Source organism: Lacerta agilis, chromosome 8 (assembly GCF_009819535.1).
Source record: "Lacerta agilis isolate rLacAgi1 chromosome 8, rLacAgi1.pri, whole genome shotgun sequence".
Lineage (NCBI taxonomy): Eukaryota > Metazoa > Chordata > Lepidosauria > Squamata > Lacertidae > Lacerta > Lacerta agilis.
In genome coordinates, this window is record NC_046319.1 from 5,939,011 (window position 1) to 5,946,263 (window position 7,253).

Sequence of the window (7,253 nt, forward strand, 5' to 3'; positions counted from 1 at the left end):
TGCCTCTGAATTATAAATGAAACACTTTGCTTTATTGTCATCCTGATTCCAGTGGCTTCCTTGGCAGAGTAGAGCAGCAGGGAGCCTCGCTGTGGACCAGCCAGGCCTCTTTCGCAGAAGGAGAAGGATTCAAACCGCGCACCCCCTCTCCGCCCGCCCCCAAGCTCGCTTTTAAGTTCAGGTTATAGTTTTGAGGGGATTTTTTTTGTTTTAAGCAATTAACGCAGCAGTATTGAAGCGGGGGCTCCTGTCGTGCTGAGAGCTTGAATTTCCTTCCTGGATGCTGCTGGAGCCGAAAGCTTTCACCATAAAAACGAAACAACCCTCTGGGGACTTGGGGTTTTGCTGCAGCGGGGGAAAGAGGCAGGTATCGGCAGTCCCGCGCCACCCATGGGCCTCGTTGGCTGCCGGCGAGATCCAGACTCTGCTCTCCTGAAATGTCGGGTGCCGGCGGGGCGGCAGCGCAGGGGAGAAGAAATGGACACATTCCCAACTCCGAAGGGCTCCGGTGTGCGGATATGTGACTGTCAGCGAGAGGAACGCAACGCTTTTGGATGGCCTGGGAAATTATCACCCCTGGCTCTGCTGCTTTAATTACAGCACAGTTCTATACGCATCTATACACAGAGCCAGTGTGGTGTAGTGGTTAAGAGCGGTAGACTCGTAATCTGGGGAACCGGGTTCGCGTCTCCGCTCCTCCACATGCAGCTGCTGGGTGACCTTGGGCTAGTCACACTTCTTTGAAGTCTCTCAGCCCCACTCACCTCACAGAGTGTTTGTTGTGGGGGAGGAAGGGAAAGGAGAATGTTAGCCGCTTTGAGACTCCTTTGGGGATATCAAATCCAAACTCTTCTTCTTCTTCTTCTTCTTCTTCTTCTTCTTCTTCTTCTTCTTCTTCTTCTTCTTCTTCTTCTTCTTCTTCTTCTCAGAAATGTTTCCCATTGAGCTAGAGGTCACTTAAGTGTGTACCGGACTGCTGGCAGGTTAATTAGCAGAAGTTCCAGCATTATGATGGTAAACGTGTATCTCATTGCGGTTGACAAACTGCACTGGTTGCCAATTTGCTACTGGGCCAAGTCATACTATTAGTACCGTATATACTCCAGTACTTTGGCTCCAGTACTTTAGCCACCTCATGAGAAGAGAAGACTCCCTGGAAAAGACCCTGATGTTGGGAAAGATGGAGGGCACAAGGAGAAGGGGAACGACAGAGGATGAGATGGTTGGACAGTGTTTTCGAAGCGACTGGCATGAGTTTGGCCAAACTGCGAGAGGCAGTGAAGGATAGGGGTGCCTGGCGTGCTCTGGTCCATGGGGTCATGAAGAGTCGGACACGACTGAACGACTGAACAGCAGTAGCAACAACAACAACAACAACAACAACATATACACCCACTCAACTGCTTCAATTGGTGGAAGTGGAACTGCTACAGGTGTCACATAATAACCCGCTGCACATTTCTAAGAACTCAATCTTTTAATGTGGCGGCACCTGAACTCTGGAACTCCCTGCCTATTGACATCAGGCAAACGCCTTTGCTGTACTCTTTTGGACGCCTGCTAAAAACATTTTTGTTTAGACAAGCCTACCCAGACACGTAGAATGTGGATGCATCTGTTTTTGGCTTATTGTTGATTTTATGTTTTGAATGATTAAAAAAGTTATTGATGGGGTTTCTTTGCTGACAATTTTATTGTTTTATTCTCTTTGTAAACCGCTTTGAGGTTTTGGGGATTTTTAACAATCACGCAGTGTATAAATTTTATGAAATAAAGTAAGTAGAACAGTCAGACTCTCTTATGCCATATGGGCCCAATTGCTGATGCAACAATCTAGAAGTTAAGCTGGCCATTTTTTCTTGCTTGTTCTGCACAGGAGGGCAAAATTATTTGAAGGGAGCTTTCTCCCTCCCATTCTACTGTTGCAAGTGATCATCTCTCTGCAATTTCGTGACTTTCAATGTAACTTAAAACACATACACACACACCCTGCGACAATGTGTAGTTCTATATATCAGCCACCTATTTGGATGCTTTTGAGTAATGGTTATGGTTTCTTAAGTAATGCACAAGCATGACTGAAAAGCATTCAAATGGGGGCTTTATATATTGTTACATGCCCCCCCATCTCTGCTGGGAGGTGTGAGATTCCAGGGGTTGCAGAAGCGCTTACCAGGGTTTGTTTTCCCTTTTGAGACGATGAGTCTCAACGGAGACTGCAGTGTCTTTATGAAATATGGTTTATTTACACATATTTACAACCCGCGCCTAGATGGAGAGAGTTCAGAGCATTCACAACTCAAGAGGGGTTGGCTTCCTGCGGGAGCGCAGCATTGGACTCCAAGGACAGCAAAAAGCCACCCTCTGTAATTTATTTCCTCCATCCCGTCACCCCCAACTCACACGGAGTTCTGCCCCTGCTTCTAACCCACTCCAAGGGCCTCCCACCAGCCTACGTCACTCAAACTTGAAATCCTGAACCTGCCCATCGTCTGCTGCCATTGGCCTTTGCCTCTGCTACTCACTCAGGGTGTGTGTATGTGGTGGGCAGGGCTCCACCCCTTTCCAGCCAGCCATACAGGTTTGGCCTGCCTTTTTTTGACCCTGCTAGACTCAGCATTTAGCAACTTCCCTTAATACTGCAAGCACTGGTTTATTCCTGACATTCACTAAATTAGGGATCGGCAACGTGCGGCCCATGGGCCAGATGCGGCCCATGAAGACCGTTTTACCAGCCCATGAGCCTCCCCCGAACCAAGCCGCCCACTCGGCGAGTCTCCCGCGCGCTGCGCTAAACCGGTGCAGCACGGCACGGGGACTCTCCGAACGGCCCCGGAAATCGCGCCTGTGCACACGCAGATACCAGAAATTGCTTCTGCGCAAGGGCGGTTTTCGGCATCTAGGCATGTGCAGAAGTGATTTCCGGTGCTGCGGACATGTGCAGACGCAATTTCCCGCATCACGTTGTGCTGGTCCGGCCCACAGATGATCTCCGCCGGAGTGATTCGGCCCATGGTTGGTAAGCCTTGCCGACCCTTGCACTAAATCTAAGATCTGCTCCCCAACTCATAACACATTTAGGAGGGTCTAACCCCCATAACAATGTGTGTATACATTTATACATATATGTATGTTATTAAAGTGATTGGCCCGTTTACCCCAGTGAGTTCAGCACCTTCACAGCCAACTTGGGGACATTTTCTAGCCAGGAATGATTATTTCCCTGGTGGGTGTGGCTCAAAAGAGCACCTGCTGGCAGCTTATTCAAAGAAAGCCATCTCCGGGTGGTTGCACATCACATGGATGAGAGTGGCATATTTTAATAGAACTGAATTTTAAAAATGTTTATTCCCAAAGAAGTAAGGCTGCAGTGTTTGGGACATTTTAGTTTAGGGTGGGAAAGGTGCATAAGACACAACATGACACAAGCTGATAAAATTATGCATGGCGCGGAGAGAGGGGATAGAGAATTTTCTCCGACTCTCATGACACTAGAACTCCTGAGAAGATGAATGTTGGAGGACTCGGGACAGATAAAAGAAAGTCCTCGCAGTGCGGAGTTAAACTATGGAACTCACTTCCACAGGAGGCGATGATGGTCATCAACCTAGACCGCTTTAAAAGGGGATTGCACAAATTCATGGAGGAAGATGGTTTTGCTCTGTCTCCACAGCTGGAGGCAGCAATGCTTCTGCATATCACTTGCTGGAAACCGCAGGAGGGGAGAGAGAGGGCTCTTGTCCCTGAATCTTGCTCAGGCATCTGGTTGGCCACTGTGCGAACAGGATGCTGGACCAGATGGACCACTGGCCTGATCCAGCAGGCCTTTCTAACATTTTTATGATACAGGTGGGTAGCCGTGTTGGTCTGCCATAGTCAAAACAAAACAAAAATTTCTTTCCAGTAGCACCTTAGAGACCAAACAGCACCTTAGAGTTTGTTCTTGGTATGAGCTTTCTTGTGCATGCACACTTCTTCAGATACACTGAAACAGAAGTCACCAGATCCTTAAATATAGTGAGGGAGTGGGGAGGGGTATTACTCAGAGGGTGGTGGGAATGGGTGATCAGCTGATAGGTGTGGAAAACCTTTTGACGACTCTTAACGGCTGCAATTAGTCTTGCAGGGAAGGCAAGGGGTGAGATGGCTAAAGATAGCTTTGTTATGTATAATGAGATAAGAATCCAATGTCTTTGTTCAGACCAGGTTTCTCCATGGTTTTAAGTTTGATGATTAGTTGCAATTCAGCCACTTCTCTTTTCCAGTGTCTTTGTTCAGACCAGGTTTCTCCATGGTTTTAAGTTTGGTGATTAGTTGCAATTCAACAGGTTTTCCACACCTATCAGCTGATCACCCATTCCCACCACCCTTCTGAGTAATACCCCTCCTCACTCCCTCACTATATTTAAGGATCTGGTGACTTCTGTTTCAGTGTATCTGAAGAAGTGTGCATGCACACGAAAGCTCATACCAAGAACAAACTTAATCGGTCTCTAAGGTGCTACTGGAAAGAAATTTTTATTTTATTTTTATGACAAAGTCTACACTTTTACCTACTTCAAGCAAAGAGCCACTTTGCTGCTGCCAAGGCTTGTTTGGAATCTGACGCCTATTTCTGTTCTCCCTTTGACTCTCCCTCCCCTTCTCTTTATTTGCTCTTTTTTTTACCTCCCCTTAGAAATAAACAAGCAATTGTCAGTGCAGTCTGAGTACAGCCTAGGTAATTAATGGATTCTTCTGCTCTTGTAATAAACTGCACCCTCTTTTCCTCTAAGCCCTGGTATGCTGCTTGATTGTTAATTTCCCTGTTGTAAGTGGCATTTGCCCAATTATGCAGCAAGACTCTGAGTGAAGGACCCAAGTGCTTGCCAGCTGGGTTCCTGTGTACATCTGGGCGTGTGCATGGAGACAAGGGGTGTGTGTGTGTTCAGAATCCTGAGACGTCCGTATCCAGAGGGTCTCCAAGCCTGCGCAGATTTATTCAGTGGCCGAACGAGGAAAAGGAAAAGGAGAACAGAACAAACATTTGCTTTGAAAATTACATTTAGCCGAAGACAATGTACCAAAGAGAGAGAGAGGTGTTGATAAGAGAACGAGGCTGTTGCTTTCTCAAATCGGAATTTCAACTCTATATGCAACATTAGGTTGGGACAATTATGCTGAGTTGATTGACACACTGCCACAAAAGGAGATGTTGCAAGAGAAACAGATGGTTTTTTTTTTTAAGAAAAAGAATGCTACGGGAAACCAAATCATTGATGCAGATTTTGTCGTCGCATTCCCAGTTTAACTACTCAGAACTTAGGTGGGATAGATTCCATGTGGATGGGTGGCACCTTCCTGTGGGAGGCCAAAGAACATTCAGGTGCACCCAGAAGGGAATGGACTTCTGTGAAGGTGTGAAGCTCTTTGGCCTTTTTCTGAACTTAGCAAGAAAAACATCCACGCACCTTCCCCATTCCTGCCGGCTGAAGCCTTCCTTTACATAAAATTTCTTAAAACGGTGGTTGGGGTCCTTGTGTGTGTGTTTGTGCGAGACTCATATGGACATTTCCTGCTTATGTGTCCAGACTGTTTGGCTTCGTGCTACACACACACACGTGTGTGTGTGTGTGTGTGTGTGTGTGTATCTGTTGTAAGAATTTTAAGGTATTTTATTTATATATAATAATTGTTATTAATGTACCAAAACAAATAAGGCCACATGTCTGAAAAACAGCACAGGAAGACAGGCCTCACTCCATTTTGACTCCCAACTGACCAAGTATTTCTTTGTCTCAGGAACAAAGGGGGGGTTGCCCCTCCAGCTACTCAGCAGCCCCCTGCCTGAGTGATAATCTCTGGCATCCTGATACCTGAGTGCCAGACAAAAGGGTGTGATTAACTTGGGAAATAGGGAAATGTAAATATCTTTTACTTCACTTGATGGGTTTTTGGTGGAGGGCAAGAGGAGACATGGGGGCAGGATCCATGATGCTCAGATCACTGCTAACGGACCCTCCCAATTTGTGATGTATGGAGGGGTGGTCTTGAGCTGGAGGGGGGGGCAATTTCAAAAGTCTATATAGGAGCTTGCGCGCCATTGTTAGGGGTCTTTTTGCTTGCAAAACACCCTGCTGCAGCAGTTTTCTAATAAAGGGCTATCGCCTTGCTTTGGGAGATTCTGTATCGTCTCTATTTGTTCTTAGGTGCTCTTGACAGGAAGGGAGCCCTGTTGAGGCTCTCCCTCGGGTTCGTGGACTCCCTTCTGGGGCCGAACCTAATTTTTATTACAGTATCAATATTTACTCTGCTGTGTGTGTGTCAGTGGGATTTTGAATGGGAAAAGAAGTCCACTTGCTCTTCTGAGGAATGTGAGAGGGATGGGCTTGATGCTACCTCCGCCCCAGAACCAAAATTAACACCCCACCCCCCAGTGAATGGTCCTCACTCCAAGATTAGAGGAGAAAGGAGGGCAGGTGGCAGCCAATGTCCATTTTGTGGAGCCCTGGGCTTCTCCCCGTCCCTGTGCTGGCGAGGACAGAGCTTGCAGCTCTCTTCCAGGGACTACAAATTAGAGAAAGGTATTTTCTGGTCTAAACCGGAGGTCTGTTGCTGCTGGTCACTTTTTGAAAAAAAAAATGCGGCGATAATAATCCTCAGAGGCTCTGGTCTGAAATGATGTTCTCATTTCTTTTTCTCATTTCACAGTCAAATGAGGGCCCTTTGTTTGGTTGGACGTTTGTGGAGAGTCACCGGGGGCTGAGGTTATATTGTGTTCATGGTGTATCTTGGCACGGGGGCACCATTAATGCAGAGGGGGTGAAGAAGTACTGAGATGGCCCCTCACAAGTCAGGCAGGGCAGGTGAAATTGCCTCTTCACATCCAGCCACTTCCAGAATGGAGATGTGCCAAGGGGGCCGTGCTACCATCCGAAGACAGCATAGGGGTTTCTAGCCTGGGAGGGAGCTGGAGGTTCCATATTGCAGCATCTCTTTCCATCAATGTGTTTGTTACCCAGAAAACACCACAAACAAACAAATAGCACCCCAGTGCTTCTAGGAGATCACCGGCAAGAGAAACAAACACAGAGCAGAATCAATGTGTTGTGTTTGTTTCAGACTGCCTAAACCAGCCTTCCCCCATCCTGGTGCCTTCCAAATGGCTTGGACTACAACTCCGATAAGCCTCTCCCAACAAAGATAGAACACTTTTTATGTATGCCACAACAGCTGCTAGAATTTTAATAGCTAAAAACTGGAAAGCAGAAGAA